Below are 19,487 nucleotides of genomic sequence, written 5' to 3' on the forward strand. Positions count from 1 at the left end.
AGACCAGACCAGGAACCACAAACATCACGGAACCAGACCAGACCAGGAACCACAAACATCACGGGACCAGACCAGACCAGGAACCCTGAACATCACGGGACCAGACCAGACCAGGAACCCTGAACATCACGGGACCAGACCAGACCAGGAACCACAAACATCACGGGACCAGACCAGACCAGGAACCACAAACATCACGGGACCAGACCAGACCAGGAACCACAAACATCACGGGACCAGACCAGACCAGGAACCACAAACATCACGGGACCAGACCAGACCAGGAACCACAAACATCACGGGACCAGACCAGACCAGGAACCACAAACATCACGGAACCAGACCAGACCAGGAACCCTGAACATCACGGAACCAGACCAGACCAGGAACCACAAACATCACGGAACCAGACCAGACCAGGAACCCTGAACATCACGGGACCAGACCAGACCAGGAACCACAAACATCACGGAACCAGACCAGACCAGGAACCACAAACATCACGGGACCAGACCAGACCAGGAACCACAAACATCACGGAACCAGACCAGACCAGGAACCCTGAACATCACGGGACCAGACCAGACCAGGAACCACAAACATCACGGAACCAGACCAGACCAGGAACCACAAACATCACGGGACCAGACCAGACCAGGAACCACAAACATCACGGGACCAGACCAGACCAGGAACCCTGAACATCACGGGACCAGACCAGACCAGGAACCCTGAACATCACGGGACCAGACCAGACCAGGAACCACAAACATCACGGGACCAGACCAGACCAGGAACCCTGAACATCACGGGACCAGACCAGACCAGGAACCACAAACATCACGGGACCAGACCAGACCAGGAACCCCAAACATCACGGGACCAGACCAGACCAGGAACCCTGAACATCACGGGACCAGACCAGACCAGGAACCCTGAACATCACGGGACCAGACCAGACCAGGAACCACAAACATCACGGGACCAGACCAGGCCAGGAACCACAAACATCACGGGACCAGACCAGACCAGGAACCCTGAACATCACGGGACCAGACCAGGCCAGGAACCACAAACATCACGGGACCAGACCAGACCAGGAACCCTGAACATCACGGGACCAGACCAGACCAGGAACCACAAACATCACAGAACCAGACCAGACCAGGAACCACAAACATCACGGGACCAGACCAGGCCAGGAACCCTGAACATCACGGGACCAGACCAGACCAGGAACCACAAACATCACGGAACCAGACCAGACCAGGAACCCTGAACATCAAGGGACCAGACCAGACCAGGAACCACAAACATCACGGAACCAGACCAGACCAGGAACCCTGAACATCACGGGACCAGACCAGGCCAGGAACCACAAACATCACGGGACCAGACCAGACCAGGAACCCTGAACATCACGGGACCAGACCAGACCAGGAACCACAAACATCACGGGACCAGACCAGACCAGGAACCACAAACATCACGGGACCAGACCAGACCAGGAACCCTGAACATCACGGGACCAGACCAGACCAGGAACCACAAACATCACGGAACCAGACCAGACCAGGAACCACAAACATCACGGGACCAGACCAGACCAGGAACCACAAACATCACGGAACCAGACCAGACCAGGAACCACAAACATCACGGGACCAGACCAGACCAGGAACCACAAACATCACGGAACCAGACCAGACCAGGAACCACAAACATCACGGAACCAGACCAGACCAGGAACCACAAACATCACGGGACCAGACCAGACCAGGAACCACAAACATCACGGGACCAGACCAGACCAGGAACCACAAACATCACGGAACCAGACCAGACCAGGAACCCTGAACATCACGGGACCAGACCAGACCAGGAACCACAAACATCACGGGACCAGACCAGACCAGGAACCACAAACATCACGGGACCAGACCAGACCAGGAACCCTGAACATCACGGGACCAGACCAGACCAGGAACCCTGAACATCACGGGACCAGACCAGACCAGGAACCACAAACATCACGGGACCAGACCAGACCAGGAACCACAAACATCACGGGACCAGACCAGACCAGGAACCCTGAACATCACGGAACCAGACCAGACCAGGAACCACAAACATCACGGGACCAGACCAGACCAGGAACCACAAACATCACGGGACCAGACCAGACCAGGAACCACAAACATCACGGGACCAGACCAGACCAGGAACCACAAACATCACGGGACCAGACCAGACCAGGAACCACAAACATCACGGGACCAGACCAGACCAGGAACCACAAACATCACGGGACCAGACCAGACCAGGAACCACAAACATCACGGGACCAGACCAGACCAGGAACCCTGAACATCACGGAACCAGACCAGACCAGGAACCACAAACATCACGGGACCAGACCAGACCAGGAACCACAAACATCACGGGACCAGACCAGACCAGGAACCACAAACATCACGGGACCAGACCAGACCAGGAACCACAAACATCACGGGACCAGACCAGACCAGGAACCACAAACATCACGGGACCAGACCAGACCAGGAACCACAAACATCACGGAACCAGACCAGACCAGGAACCCTGAACATCACGGGACCAGACCAGACCAGGAACCACAAACATCACGGGACCAGACCAGACCAGGAACCACAAACATCACGGGACCAGACCAGACCAGGAACCCTGAACATCACGGGACCAGACCAGACCAGGAACCCTGAACATCACGGGACCAGACCAGACCAGGAACCACAAACATCACGGGACCAGACCAGACCAGGAACCACAAACATCACGGGACCAGACCAGACCAGGAACCCTGAACATCACGGAACCAGACCAGACCAGGAACCACAAACATCACGGGACCAGACCAGACCAGGAACCACAAACATCACGGGACCAGACCAGACCAGGAACCACAAACATCACGGGACCAGACCAGACCAGGAACCACAAACATCACGGGACCAGACCAGACCAGGAACCCTGAACATCACGGGACCAGACCAGACCAGGAACCACAAACATCACGGGACCAGACCAGACCAGGAACCACAAACATCACGGGACCAGACCAGACCAGGAACCCTGAACATCACGGAACCAGACCAGACCAGGAACCACAAACATCACGGGACCAGACCAGACCAGGAACCACAAACATCACGGGACCAGACCAGACCAGGAACCACAAACATCACGGGACCAGACCAGACCAGGAACCCTGAACATCACGGGACCAGACCAGACCAGGAACCACAAACATCACGGGACCAGACCAGACCAGGAACCACAAACATCACGGGACCAGACCAGACCAGGAACCCTGAACATCACGGGACCAGACCAGACCAGGAACCACAAACATCACGGAACCAGACCAGACCAGGAACCACAAACATCACGGGACCAGACCAGACCAGGAACCACAAACATCACGGAACCAGACCAGACCAGGAACCACAAACATCACGGGACCAGACCAGACCAGGAACCACAAACATCACGGAACCAGACCAGACCAGGAACCACAAACATCACGGAACCAGACCAGACCAGGAACCACAAACATCACGGGACCAGACCAGACCAGGAACCACAAACATCACGGGACCAGACCAGACCAGGAACCACAAACATCACGGAACCAGACCAGACCAGGAACCCTGAACATCACGGGACCAGACCAGACCAGGAACCACAAACATCACGGGACCAGACCAGACCAGGAACCACAAACATCACGGGACCAGACCAGACCAGGAACCCTGAACATCACGGGACCAGACCAGACCAGGAACCCTGAACATCACGGGACCAGACCAGACCAGGAACCACAAACATCACGGGACCAGACCAGACCAGGAACCACAAACATCACGGGACCAGACCAGACCAGGAACCCTGAACATCACGGAACCAGACCAGACCAGGAACCACAAACATCACGGGACCAGACCAGACCAGGAACCACAAACATCACGGGACCAGACCAGACCAGGAACCACAAACATCACGGGACCAGACCAGACCAGGAACCACAAACATCACGGGACCAGACCAGACCAGGAACCACAAACATCACGGGACCAGACCAGACCAGGAACCACAAACATCACGGGACCAGACCAGACCAGGAACCACAAACATCACGGGACCAGACCAGACCAGGAACCCTGAACATCACGGAACCAGACCAGACCAGGAACCACAAACATCACGGGACCAGACCAGACCAGGAACCACAAACATCACGGGACCAGACCAGACCAGGAACCACAAACATCACGGGACCAGACCAGACCAGGAACCACAAACATCACGGGACCAGACCAGACCAGGAACCACAAACATCACGGGACCAGACCAGACCAGGAACCACAAACATCACGGGACCAGACCAGACCAGGAACCCTGAACATCACGGGACCAGACCAGACCAGGAACCACAAACATCACGGAACCAGACCAGACCAGGAACCACAAACATCACGGGACCAGACCAGACCAGGAACCCTGAACATCACGGGACCAGACCAGACCAGGAACCCTGAACATCACGGGACCAGACCAGACCAGGAACCACAAACATCACGGGACCAGACCAGACCAGGAACCACAAACATCACGGGACCAGACCAGACCAGGAACCCTGAACATCACGGGACCAGACCAGACCAGGAACCACAAACATCACGGGACCAGACCAGACCAGGAACCACAAACATCACGGGACCAGACCAGACCAGGAACCCTGAACATCACGGGACCAGACCAGACCAGGAACCACAAACATCACGGGACCAGACCAGACCAGGAACCCTGAACATCACGGGACCAGACCAGACCAGGAACCCTGAACATCACGGGACCAGACCAGACCAGGAACCACAAACATCACGGGACCAGACCAGACCAGGAACCCTGAACATCACGGGACCAGACCAGACCAGGAACCACAAACATCACGGGACCAGACCAGACCAGGAACCACAAACATCACGGGACCAGACCAGACCAGGAACCACAAACATCACGGGACCAGACCAGACCAGGAACCCTGAACATCACGGGACCAGACCAGACCAGGAACCACAAACATCACGGAACCAGACCAGACCAGGAACCACAAACATCACGGGACCAGACCAGACCAGGAACCACAAACATCACGGGACCAGACCAGACCAGGAACCCCAAACATCACGGGACCAGACCAGACCAGGAACCACAAACATCACGGGACCAGACCAGACCAGGAACCACAAACATCACGGGACCAGACCAGACCAGGAACCCTGAACATCACGGGACCAGACCAGGCCAGGAACCCTGAACATCACGGGACCAGACCAGACCAGGAACCACAAACATCACGGGACCAGACCAGACCAGGAACCCTGAACATCACGGGACCAGACCAGACCAGGAACCACAAACATCACGGAACCAGACCAGACCAGGAACCCTGAACATCACGGGACCAGACCAGGCCAGGAACCCTGAACATCACGGGACCAGACCAGACCAGGAACCACAAACATCACGGAACCAGACCAGACCAGGAACCCTGAACATCACGGGACCAGACCAGACCAGGAACCACAAACATCACGGAACCAGACCAGACCAGGAACCCTGAACATCACGGGACCAGACCAGGCCAGGAACCACAAACATCACGGGACCAGACCAGACCAGGAACCACAAACATCACGGGACCAGACCAGACCAGGAACCACAAACATCACGGGACCAGACCAGACCAGGAACCACAAACATCACGGAACCAGACCAGACCAGGAACCCTGAACATCACGGAACCAGACCAGACCAGGAACCACAAACATCACGGGACCAGACCAGACCAGGAACCACAAACATCACGGGACCAGACCAGACCAGGAACCCCAAACATCACGGGACCAGACCAGACCAGGAACCACAAACATCACGGGACCAGACCAGACCAGGAACCACAAACATCACGGGACCAGACCAGACCAGGAACCCTGAACATCACGGGACCAGACCAGGCCAGGAACCCTGAACATCACGGGACCAGACCAGGAACCACAAAAATCACGGGACCAGACCAGACCAGGAACCCTGAACATCACGGGACCAGACCAGACCAGGAACCACAAACATCACGGGACCAGACCAGACCAGGAACCCTGAACATCACGGGACCAGACCAGACCAGGAACCACAAACATCACGGGACCAGACCAGACCAGGAACCCTGAACATCACGGGACCAGACCAGACCAGGAACCACAAACATCACGGAACCAGACCAGACCAGGAACCACAAACATCACGGGACCAGACCAGACCAGGAACCACAAACATCACGGGACCAGACCAGACCAGGAACCACAAACATCACGGGACCAGACCAGACCAGGAACCACAAGCATCACGGGACCAGACCAGACCAGGAACCACAAACATCACGGGACCAGACCAGACCAGGAACCACAAACATCACGGGACCAGACCAGACCAGGAACCCCAAACATCACGGGACCAGACCAGGCCAGGAACCACAAGCATCACGGGACCAGACCAGACCAGGAACCACAAACATCACGGGAGCAGACCAGACCAGGAACCACAAACATCACGGGACCAGACCAGACCAGGAACCCTGAACATCACGGGACCAGACCAGACATGGAACCCTGAACATCACGGGACCAGACCAGACCAGGAACCACAAACATCACGGGACCAGACCAGACCAGGAACCACAAACATCACGGGACCAGACCAGACCAGGAACCACAAACATCACGGGACCAGACCAGACCAGGAACCACAAACATCACGGGACCAGACCAGACCAGGAACCCTGAACATCACGGAACCAGACCAGACCAGGAACCACAAACATCACGGGACCAGACCAGACCAGGAACCACAAACATCACGGGACCAGACCAGACCAGGAACCACAAACATCACGGGACCAGACCAGACCAGGAACCACAAACATCACGGGACCAGACCAGACCAGGAACCCTGAACATCACGGGACCAGACCAGACCAGGAACCACAAACATCACGGAACCAGACCAGACCAGGAACCACAAACATCACGGGACCAGACCAGACCAGGAACCCTGAACATCACGGGACCAGACCAGACCAGGAACCCTGAACATCACGGGACCAGACCAGACCAGGAACCACAAACATCACGGGACCAGACCAGACCAGGAACCCTGAACATCACGGGACCAGACCAGACATGGAACCCTGAACATCACGGGACCAGACCAGACCAGGAACCACAAACATCACGGGACCAGACCAGACCAGGAACCACAAACATCACGGGACCAGACCAGACCAGGAACCACAAACATCACGGGACCAGACCAGACCAGGAACCACAAACATCACGGGACCAGACCAGACCAGACCAGGAACCCTGAACATCACGGGACCAGACCAGACCAGGAACCCTGAACATCACGGGACCAGACCAGACCAGGAACCCTGAACATCACGGGACCAGACCAGACCAGGAACCACAAACATCACGGGACCAGACCAGACCAGGAACCCTGAACATCACGGGACCAGACCAGACCAGGAACCACAAACATCACGGGACCAGACCAGACCAGGAACCACAAACATCACGGGACCAGACCAGACCAGGAACCACAAACATCACGGGACCAGACCAGACCAGGAACCACAAACATCACGGGACCAGACCAGACCAGGAACCCTGAACATCACGGGACCAGACCAGACCAGGAACCACAAACATCACGGGACCAGACCAGACCAGGAACCCTGAACATCACGGGACCAGACCAGACCAGGAACCACAAACATCACGGGACCAGACCAGACCAGGAACCACAAACATCACGGGACCAGACCAGACCAGGAACCACAAACATCACGGGACCAGACCAGGAACCACAAACATCACGGGACCAGACCAGACCAGGAACCCTGAACATCACGGGACCAGACCAGACCAGGAACCCTGAACATCACGGGACCAGACCAGGAACCACAAACATCACGGGACCAGACCAGACCAGGAACCCTGAACATCACGGGACCAGACCAGACCAGGAACCCTGAACATCACGGGACCAGACCAGGAACCACAAACATCACGGGACCAGACCAGACCAGACCAGGAACCACAAACATCACGGGACCAGACCAGACCAGGAACCACAAACATCACGGGACCAGACCAGACCAGGAACCACAAACATCACGGGACCAGACCAGACCAGGAACCCTGAACATCACGGGACCAGACCATGAACCACAAACATCACGGAACCAGACCAGACCAGGAACCACAAACATCACGGGACCAGACCAGACCAGGAACCACAAACATCACGGGACCAGACCAGACCAGGAACCACAAACATCACGGGACCAGACAGGACCAGGAACCCTGAACATCACGGGACCAGACCAGACCAGACCAGACCAGACCAGGAACCCTGAACATCACGGGACCAGACCAGACCAGGAACCACAAACATCACGGGACCAGACCAAACCAGACCAGGAACCCTGAGCATCACGGGACCAGACCAGACCAGGAACCACAAACATCACGGGACCAGACCAGACCAGGAACCCTGAACATCACGGGACCAGACCAGACCAGGAACCCTGAACATCACGGGACCAGACCAGACCAGGAACCCTGAACATCACCGGACCAGACCAGACCAGGAACCCTGAACATCACGGGACCAGACCAGACCAGGAACCACAAACATCACGGGACCAGACCAGACCAGGAACCACAAACATCACGGGACCAGACCAGACCAGGAACCACAAACATCACGGGACCAGACCAGACCAGGAACCCTGAACATCACGGGACCAGACCAGACCAGGAACCCTGAACATCACGGGACCAGACCAGACCAGGAACCCTGAACATCACGGGACCAGACCAGACCAGGAACCACAAACATCACGGGACCAGACCAGACCAGGAACCACAAACATCACGGGACCAGACCAGACCAGGAACCACAAACATCACGGGACCAGACCAGACCAGGAACCACAAACATCACGGGACCAGACCAGACCAGGAACCACAAACATCACGGGACCAGACCAGACCAGGAACCACAAACATCACGGAACCAGACCAGACCAGGAACCCTGAACATCACGGAACCAGACCAGACCAGGAACCACAAACATCACGGAACCAGACCAGACCAGGAACCCTGAACATCACGGGACCAGACCAGACCAGGAACCACAAACATCACGGAACCAGACCAGACCAGGAACCACAAACATCACGGGACCAGACCAGACCAGGAACCACAAACATCACGGAACCAGACCAGACCAGGAACCCTGAACATCACGGGACCAGACCAGACCAGGAACCACAAACATCACGGAACCAGACCAGACCAGGAACCACAAACATCACGGGACCAGACCAGACCAGGAACCACAAACATCACGGGACCAGACCAGACCAGGAACCCTGAACATCACGGGACCAGACCAGACCAGGAACCCTGAACATCACGGGACCAGACCAGACCAGGAACCACAAACATCACGGGACCAGACCAGACCAGGAACCCTGAACATCACGGGACCAGACCAGACCAGGAACCACAAACATCACGGGACCAGACCAGACCAGGAACCCTGAACATCACGGGACCAGACCAGACCAGGAACCCTGAACATCACGGGACCAGACCAGACCAGGAACCCCAAACATCACGGGACCAGACCAGACCAGGAACCCTGAACATCACGGGACCAGACCAGACCAGGAACCCCAAACATCACGGGACCAGACCAGACCAGGAACCCTGAACATCACGGGACCAGACCAGACCAGGAACCCTGAACATCACGGGACCAGACCAGACCAGGAACCACAAACATCACGGGACCAGACCAGGCCAGGAACCACAAACATCACGGGACCAGACCAGACCAGGAACCCTGAACATCACGGGACCAGACCAGGCCAGGAACCACAAACATCACGGGACCAGACCAGACCAGGAACCCTGAACATCACGGGACCAGACCAGACCAGGAACCACAAACATCACGGAACCAGACCAGACCAGGAACCACAAACATCACGGGACCAGACCAGGCCAGGAACCCTGAACATCACGGGACCAGACCAGACCAGGAACCACAAACATCACGGAACCAGACCAGACCAGGAACCCTGAACATCAAGGGACCAGACCAGACCAGGAACCACAAACATCACGGAACCAGACCAGACCAGGAACCCTGAACATCACGGGACCAGACCAGGCCAGGAACCACAAACATCACGGGACCAGACCAGACCAGGAACCCTGAACATCACGGGACCAGACCAGACCAGGAACCACAAACATCACGGGACCAGACCAGACCAGGAACCACAAACATCACGGAACCAGACCAGACCAGGAACCACAAACATCACGGAACCAGACCAGACCAGGAACCACAAACATCACGGGACCAGACCAGACCAGGAACCACAAACATCACGGGACCAGACCAGACCAGGAACCCTGAACATCACGGGACCAGACCAGACCAGGAACCACAAACATCACGGAACCAGACCAGACCAGGAACCACAAACATCACGGGACCAGACCAGACCAGGAACCACAAACATCACGGGACCAGACCAGACCAGGAACCCTGAACATCACGGGACCAGACCAGACCAGGAACCCTGAACATCACGGGACCAGACCAGACCAGGAACCACAAACATCACGGGACCAGACCAGACCAGGAACCCTGAACATCACGGGACCAGACCAGACCAGGAACCACAAACATCACGGGACCAGACCAGACCAGGAACCCCAAACATCACGGGACCAGACCAGACCAGGAACCCTGAACATCACGGGACCAGACCAGACCAGGAACCCTGAACATCACGGGACCAGACCAGACCAGGAACCACAAACATCACGGGACCAGACCAGGCCAGGAACCACAAACATCACGGGACCAGACCAGACCAGGAACCCTGAACATCACGGGACCAGACCAGGCCAGGAACCACAAACATCACGGGACCAGACCAGACCAGGAACCCTGAACATCACGGGACCAGACCAGACCAGGAACCACAAACATCACGGAACCAGACCAGACCAGGAACCACAAACATCACGGGACCAGACCAGGCCAGGAACCCTGAACATCACGGGACCAGACCAGACCAGGAACCACAAACATCACGGAACCAGACCAGACCAGGAACCCTGAACATCAAGGGACCAGACCAGACCAGGAACCACAAACATCACGGAACCAGACCAGACCAGGAACCCTGAACATCACGGGACCAGACCAGGCCAGGAACCACAAACATCACGGGACCAGACCAGACCAGGAACCCTGAACATCACGGGACCAGACCAGACCAGGAACCACAAACATCACGGGACCAGACCAGACCAGGAACCCTGAACATCACGGGACCAGACCAGACCAGGAACCCTGAACATCACGGGACCAGACCAGACCAGGAACCCTGAACATCACGGGACCAGACCAGACCAGGAACCACAAACATCACGGGACCAGACCAGACCAGGAACCCTGAACATCACGGGACCAGACCAGACCAGGAACCACAAACATCACGGGACCAGACCAGACCAGGAACCACAAACATCACGGGACCAGACCAGACCAGGAACCACAAACATCACGGGACCAGACCAGACCAGGAACCCTGAACATCACGGGACCAGACCAGACCAGGAACCCTGAACATCACGGGACCAGACCAGACCAGGAACCACAAACATCACGGGACCAGACCAGACCAGGAACCCTGAACATCACGGGACCAGACCAGACCAGGAACCCTGAACATCACGGGACCAGACCAGACCAGGAACCACAAACATCACGGGACCAGACCAGACCAGGAACCACGAACATCACGGGACCAGACCAGACCAGGAACCACAAACATCACGGGACCAGACCAGACCAGGAACCACAAACATCACGGGACCAGACCAGACCAGGAACCCTGAACATCACGGGACCAGACCAGACCAGGAACCACAAACATCACGGGACCAGACCAGACCAGGAACCACAAACATCACGGGACCAGACCAGACCAGGAACCCTGAACATCACGGGACCAGACCAGACCAGGAACCACAAACATCACGGGACCAGACCAGACCAGGAACCACAAACATCACGGGACCAGACCAGACCAGGAACCACAAACATCACGGGACCAGACCAGACCAGGAACCACAAACATCACGGGACCAGACCAGACCAGGAACCACAAACATCACGGGACCAGACCAGACCAGGAACCCTGAACATCACGGGACCAGACCAGACCAGACCAGGAACCCTGAACATGACTGAACCAGACCAGGAACCCTGAACATCACGGGACCAGACCAGACCAGGAACCACGAACATCACGGGACCAGACCAGACCAGGAACCACAAACATCACGGGACCAGACCAGACCAGGAACCACAAACATCACGGGACCAGACCAGACCAGGAACCACAAACATCACGGGACCAGACCAGACCAGGAACCCTGAACATCACGGGACCAGACCAGACCAGACCAGGAACCCTGAACATCACGGGACCAGACCAGACCAGACCAGGAACCCTGAACATGACTGAACCAGACCAGGAAGTCCGAACATCACGGGACCAGACCAGACCAGGAACCACAAACATCACGGGACCAGACCAGACCAGGAACCACAAACATCACGGGACCAGACCAGACCAGGAACCACAAACATCACGGGACCAGACCAGACCAGGAACCCTGAACATCACGGGACCAGACCAGACCAGACCAGGAACCCTGAACATGACTGAACCAGACCAGGAAGTCCGAACATCACGGGACCAGACCAGACCAGGAACCCTGAACATCACGGGACCAGACCAGACCAGGAACCCTGAACATGACTGAACCAGACCAGGAAGTCCGAACATCACGGGACCAGACCAGACCAGGAACCCTGAACATGACTGAACCAGACCAGGAACCCCAGATTGGGTTGGAAAATGTAAATGACGCTGTGAGATTGATGAGTGTAGCAGAAACAGTCAACCAGATTGCTGATACTCGTTTCTAACGTTGGTTAAAAAAAATAACTGAATTAACTTGCGGTTGTATCCTTTTTTGACTGATATTAATGTAAACGGCCCGTCAGCCATGGTCCTTCTTAAGGTGGTGCAGAACCAGAACAGCTGTGCTGTGATTCACCTCGGATACAATCACAAAGGCCTGACCGCATGAATCCGAACAACTCGGCCAGATGACTGGACCTCATCGAAGTCAGATTCATATGTCCTCAGTTTCTGGGAAAGGCAGAACAGGGTGTCTGAAAGGGTGGACCAGTCGAGGCTGAATCCGGGAGATGTTTTCACTGGGACTGTTTTCAGTTTGTTAAATTACTTCTGGTTTGTGTTCTTTCTGACTCATTTAACATGCATGACACAACATAAAGAATTAAATCTGGAAGGTCAAAGATGAACTTTAAATGAAACCTTTTGGGGTTTGTGACCCGTTCTGAATGCTGTTTGCAGTTTATGCGAGAGGGTTTCATATGACGTAGCTGGTCCTCAGAGACTAAAAAGAGTCCAGCAGCCGTTCTTTTGTCACAGCATCATGTAACAGGAAACAGTCCCCGTGTGAGATGAACAACCACAACAAGCTGGTTTCCCGGGGTGTTCATCATTATGTAACAGCTCAGTCATGATCTGGAACCATTACACACTCTTGGCAGGCTGTAGCTGTTAAACAGTTCCTGATGTGGTCTGAGATCCTGTCAACAATTCATCAGACCTCAAGTCCTGAAAGGAACCTGGTCCGTTGTCACTGGATCGCTGTTAGCTTGATGCTTCAAAGCTCCCACTGACTGCAAACAAGTCTTTAGAGGACCACAACAACCTCAATACAACTGTTCAGTCAGCAATGGAACCACAGCTGGATGGTTTTAGAGATGTTATGATAATATCCATCATCATGTTCACTCATTCATGTGTTCATGATGCAGGTTTAACATGTAACTTTATCTTGTTCACCTGCTGTTGGGTCTGTCAGGCAGGTTAAGACAAAATCCGCTGCGATGATCAAACGTTGGCACCTTCTGGTTGAGATGAATGACTTCACATTGACTAGACACTGATTTGGTTTGGGTTAAAAATTATCCATGTACAGCCTCTCTCGTGGCTCTGAGAATACAACACACACACATAAAGCACACAAACAGGTACGACACACACATGTTACGTGGCTAACCCTAACCCTGTTGCTGCGTGGTTCATGGTCCAGCTTCCTTCTGGTGACCGTTGTGGTCAACAATTGGCTCAAAAACTGCTGTAAAATATCAACCACACAGATTATTCAGCTTTTTATTTTTCAAACTTCCATCCTGCAAAAATACATAACACTGAATACTACTCAGATTTTTAACCCTTTAATTGCCAGTGAAAGCTCAAAACACAAAACACTCAGAGTGAATTATTTTCAAGATACTGAATATCAGACTGGAGCTTATAAACAAAGCTGTGTGAGTGTCAGGCTGGGAGGTTGTAGACAAGCTTATCTTGCAGCGTCGCCACCAGCAGCAATCCACCATCCATGCCACTTATCCGGTGTCGGGTCCCAGATGACCGAGCTCCTCACCCTATCTCTAAGGGAGAGCCCGGCCACCCTGCGGAGGAAACTCATTTCAGCCGCCTGTATACGAGATCTCCTTCTTTCGGTCACGACCCACAGCTCATGACCATAGGTGAGGGTAGGAACGTAGATCGACTGGTAAATGGAGAGCTTCGCCTTCTGGCTCAGCTCCTTCTTCACCACGACAGACCGGCGCAGAGTCCGCATTACTGCAGACGCCGCACCGATCCGTCTGTCCATCTCACGCTCCATCCTTCCCTCACTCGTGAACAAGACCCCGAGATATTTAAACTCCTCCACTTGAGGCAGGACCTGACTCTCGACCTGGAGAGGGCAATCCACCCTATTCCGGCTGAGGACCATGGTCTCAGATCTGGAGGTGCTGATTCTCATCCCAGCCGCTTCACACTCGGCCACGAATCGCTCAAGCGAGAGCTGGAGATCACGACCAGATGAAGCCAACAGGACCACGTCATCTGCAAAAAGCAGGGACCCAATCCTGAGGCCACCAAGTCGGATCCCCTCAACACCTCGGCTGCACCTAGAAATTCTGTCCATATAAGTTATGAACAGAATCGGTGATGAAGGGCAGCCTTGGCGGAGTCCAACCCTCACCGGAAATGAATCCGACTTACTACCAGCAATGTGGACCAAGCTCTGACACCTGTCATACAGGGACCGGACAGCTCGTACAAGGGTGTCCGGTACCCCATACTCCCGGAGTACCCCCCACAGGAGCCCCCGGGGGACACGGTCGAATGCCTTCTCCAGGTCCACAAAGCACATGTAGACTGGTTGGGCAAACTCCCATGCCCCCTCCAGGACCCCAGAGAGGGTATAGAGCTGGTCCACTGTTCCGCGACCAGGACGAAAACCACACTGCTCCTCCTCAATCCGGGATTCGACTATCCGGCGGACCCTCCTCTCCAGGACCCCTGAATAGACCTTACCAGGGAGGCTGAGGAGTGTGATTCCCCTGTAATTGGAACACACCCTCCGGTCCCCCTTCTTAAAAAGGGGGACCACCACCCCAGTCTGCCAATCCAGCGGTACTGCCCCCGATGTCCACGCGATGCTGCAGAGGCGTGTCAGCCAGGACAGCCCCACAGCATCCAGAGCCTTAAGGAACTCCGGGCGGATCTCATCCACCCCCGGGGCCTTGCTGCCAAGGAGCTTTTTGACCACCTCAGCGACTTCAGCCCCAGAGATAGGAGAGTCCACCCCTGAATCCACCAGCTCTGCTTCCTCATCGGAAGACGTGTTGGTAGGATTGAGGAGGTCTTCGAAGTATTCCCTCCACCGACCCACAACGTCCCGAGTTGAGGTCAACAGCTCCCCACCTCCGCTGTACACAGTATTGATGGAGCACTGCTTCCCCCCCCTGGATGGACTGGTGGATAGACTGGTAAACTGGTTGGTGGAGGAGCCGGTGGATGAACTGGTGGAGTGACTGATGGATGGACAGGTGGATGGGCTGAATAACTACAGCAATATGATTGGTGGGACTGTGAAGGCAAAGTGTAATACGTTTTATGTATGTGAGGCTGAAACCAATCTTACGTAAGCATAAATCCAGTTAAAATAATGTCAGTCTGAATGAAAGTAGATTTTTCTGATCTAAGCTCGCTGACGCTGAGAGACTGTTTGAATGTGTCTATGTATGAAGAGATGTTCAACCTCCAACCTTTCAGATGGCTGAAAGAATGTGATGGCTGTCCTGAAACTGTCCACAGCTCCAAGTCTAACAACTTTCTCCAACTCTGTAGCCTGCAAAGCATCACAGATCCATCATGTGAAGCGATGACATAACAGTTGCACACGTCATGCATGATGTCAGAGGAACTGTCTTTATTGAGCGCTGTGGTTTCAGAACTATTGATTGTTTCCTAATCGGAGCTTCAGCAACTCGGACTGATGGGATACAACTGTGTTCGGTGAGGAGAAGCTTCAGCTTGGTGTGCACAGTGCCGAGACCTGCACAGCGTTTCGCTATCTGGAATTGATAAAGTTTCAACCCTAAACTGATCTAAATGAATCAACTCATGACAGACATACAGAAGTTGTCACAGGAATCAGCAGTAGGTCTGTTAGTCTCTAACCCTTTTCAAGAATGAATCCTATGAGGTCCTTTTTAACATAAAACTGACTGATAAATCTAGTAAACTTTGACATTTGAGTTTCACTGATGACATTTTTGTATTTGAAGGCTCTAATGTTGAAAACAGAAACAGATTTTTAAAAGTAAAGCCCTGACGTTTCCCTGCAGATTTATTTTCCATCCTTTCATTTGAGTTTGTGACCATCAGGTAAGATAAAAACCATTAAGTCTGATTGGAAAGTGTGGCCAAATGTCCTTATCCAAAGTGGATAAAAACTTTAACAATAAGTTGTCACTATAGCTGCTAGAAAGTCCACATAGCAAGCCGTAGCTGCTACTTCACTGTGCTCTTTGTTTGTGTGTGTGTGTGTGTGTGTGTGTGTCTTGTCCAGCATTTAAGCAGCAGAATGATGGTCTGGATGCTTTGTTCTCCTGAGCAAATTTACTTTGCCAAGGGGAGCATTACTGGTATGATGATCCCCTTGATTTTCTGGATTCTTATTTTATTTCTCAACTTATTTTGTATAATTGTAATACATAGTTTCTACTGCTGGACCAGACAAGAGAGGATAGAAGAGAGACTGCGTCCAACTGGATAGTCCACTAGCACCTCCTACGATGTCCTCTACTGTTTGATTTAGTGCTTGTGTTGTTCTCACTCAGATGTAAGTCACTTTGGATAAAAGCGTCTGTTAAATGACTGCAGAATAGAATAGAATAGACAGAAAGACAAAGGGAAAGAGAAAACATCTCATAGAGAAAGAAGAAAAGAGAGATACAGTGAGAAAGAAAGAAAAAACAGACATGCGTAAATATATGCATATACACCCATACGCATTCGCCTCTATAAACGCATGTACCTACACATTAACACACATATACACAAACAGGCCAACCTGCAGAGGACTAGGCTATCAAGTGTCAGGAGCCCCATAAACTATCAGATTAAAAGACAAAGAAAACTAGCTGCTGTTAGTGAATAAACCTGCAGGCGACTCAGTGACTGTGTCACATGCAGAACATGCAGAGTGGAACGTGTTCAGAGAAGAGAGATTGTGCCAATATGACACCCCCCCACCACACACACAAAGGCAAGAAGCAGGCCAGGAGGACCCCGGGACTCATTTTGCCAGCAGTCCCCCCCAAGCACAGACCCCAACCACCCCACTCCGGAGCCAACCATGGACCCACCCAGGAAGCGGCAGAGGGGAGCCCCAGCCGGAGTCCCCAACAGTCAGAGGGAACAGGCACCAGCGGGCCTGGACCGGTAAGAACCAGCCCCGCCGGGCACCAGGTCCCTAGGACAGACAGAGCGTGGGCCCCCGGGCCCCAAGAGCCCAAAGGCAACCCCCCACCCCTGCAGGCAGAGAGTCCAGCCCACACAAATGGAGGGCAAGAACACCTAGATCGCCACCGAGACCACACCCCAGTGCACCAGCCACACTCCCTGGGCACAAGACACCCTCAGCAAAGCCCCAGAAATAGGGGCATGAGAGGACCCCTTCTCCCCCTCCCCCCTCCCCACTAATGATTGTGAAGTGTGTGATGTTTGTAATTAAAATTGAGGGGCTGTAACCCCACCATGTTGGGAGAGGGGACTGCCTAAGCAGCCCCGCCCACCATACACTGCATGGCCCGCCCCCCAAAACATGTCCATGAGTTGTCCGTGTGTTTTTTGTGATAAGGTGACTAAGTGTAATTAAAACAGGGAGGTGGACCGGTACTGGGTGCAGTGATCAAGACCACCTTGATGGCCTCTCTCACCACCCAGCACACCGTGCACACCTCCCAACACCCTACCTGTGTGTGGTGGAGAGCGGAGAAGGGGATTTAGGACCAGAGGGAAGTAACTCCCTCTCGAAGGTGAGCTGCCTTCGGCACTAGGCACGCCCCCATTCCCAGGGCCCCCGAAGACCAGGACAAGCAGGAGCAGCCGCCCCAACGGCCAGAGCCCTCACCAACGCCAACCAAGGAGTGACCGCCGGCCCCAGGAGGCACCAACCCGCCACATGCAAAGGGCGGCAGGAAGGCAAGGAGGGGGAGGGGCGGCAGAAGGGGACCCCACACCAAAGGTCCACCGTCCCCACCCACCCAGAACACTCCCCACCCGGAGACATGCTGGAGTCCCTCTTCGCATACACACCAATAAGTAAACACACACACACCTGTCACACAAACTCCTTTCTCACCTCTGTCCTACCCCCTTCATAACCACTACCCCCCCCATACACACATACCACTATACCCCCGCACACGTGCACCCCAACACTCCCCCAACTCACACGCCTACCTCATACATACATGTACCACCATACTCCTCATACACACATGCCTACCCCCCATCTATTTGCACCAGCACACTCCCGGACGCTCACGCACCACAACTCTCCTCCATACACACCAATCCCTAACCATCTTGGTCCCAGGGCCACTACCAGGCACCAGGGCATGGCCCTGCCCCCCACTGCAGCAGCAGATCCAGGTCAACCCAACCCCCACGGTGGAGGCTAAACCCCCCACCCCCGAGAGAAGGGGTCTGATTGGAAAGTGTGGCCAAATGTCCGTGAATTGCATCCACGTGACTGTTTAGATTCCCTCCATTCTGGCTGGAAACCCCGACCAGCAAACTGCCTGGAAATGAAAG

The sequence above is a fragment of the Telmatherina bonti genome, assembly GCF_933228915.1.
Source record: "Telmatherina bonti genome assembly, chromosome: 21".
NCBI classification, from domain to species: Eukaryota; Metazoa; Chordata; class Actinopteri; order Atheriniformes; family Telmatherinidae; genus Telmatherina; species Telmatherina bonti.